Source organism: Aplysia californica, unplaced genomic scaffold (genome assembly GCF_000002075.1).
Source record: "Aplysia californica isolate F4 #8 unplaced genomic scaffold, AplCal3.0 scaffold00530, whole genome shotgun sequence".
Lineage (NCBI taxonomy): Eukaryota > Metazoa > Mollusca > Gastropoda > Aplysiida > Aplysiidae > Aplysia > Aplysia californica.
Window position 1 is genome coordinate 522,426 of NW_004797800.1, and position 793 is coordinate 523,218.

Sequence of the window (793 nt, forward strand, 5' to 3'; positions counted from 1 at the left end):
AGAAAACGGCCGCCAAAGTTTGATAACTTCAATAGCTTGAGAGCCTTTAAAACTGAAAAATCACAAATTTTGTTCATGTGATGAACGTTTTTCAGTATGGACGTAAAAGGTGTTTAGCGCGAAAAAAAAATTCAATTAAAGTTCCCAAACCTGCGGAAAAAATGTCAGTTTTTTCACTTTCATTATTTTGACGAGCGCCTGATTTCACCACGCTGCCTCAAAATTAGAGTAAATCATTCAAGGAAAATATTGCACACACACTCTTTCTCACTAATAAAAAGGGGAAAAAATGAGACTCATGTCTATGACAAAGGCGCTTTAATTAAAAAAAAACAAAAACAAGTTACAATGGAATTCTGATAAAGTCAACATGCCGGACAGAAAAAAAGAGTTGACTCTGAGCAAGGTTGACTTTATCCATTGTACTACTGGCCATTGAAAGGTGAACATGACAGCTACTCTACAAAATTACAAAGTAGGCCTACCTGGTAATAAACAATATGTAATCTCAATTTCAGGGAGTATAGTTCTGAAGGTGTAACCAAAACAAGAGATAATGAAAGAACAACGTAATTGGAGGTGTGTACACCACTAGCTCAGGCGAAATATCTCTTCTTGAATGAATTCATCTTAGGATTTAGCCCCAAATTGTTGACTTTACGCAAGGTTAACACTCAAGCGGTTGACTGTATCAGAAACACAATTACTTAAACAAAGAAGGTAAGAAACGGGACTACAGTGAGGTGTTAATTTTAAGCAAGAGTTGACTTTAAGCAAGTTGACTTTATCAGGA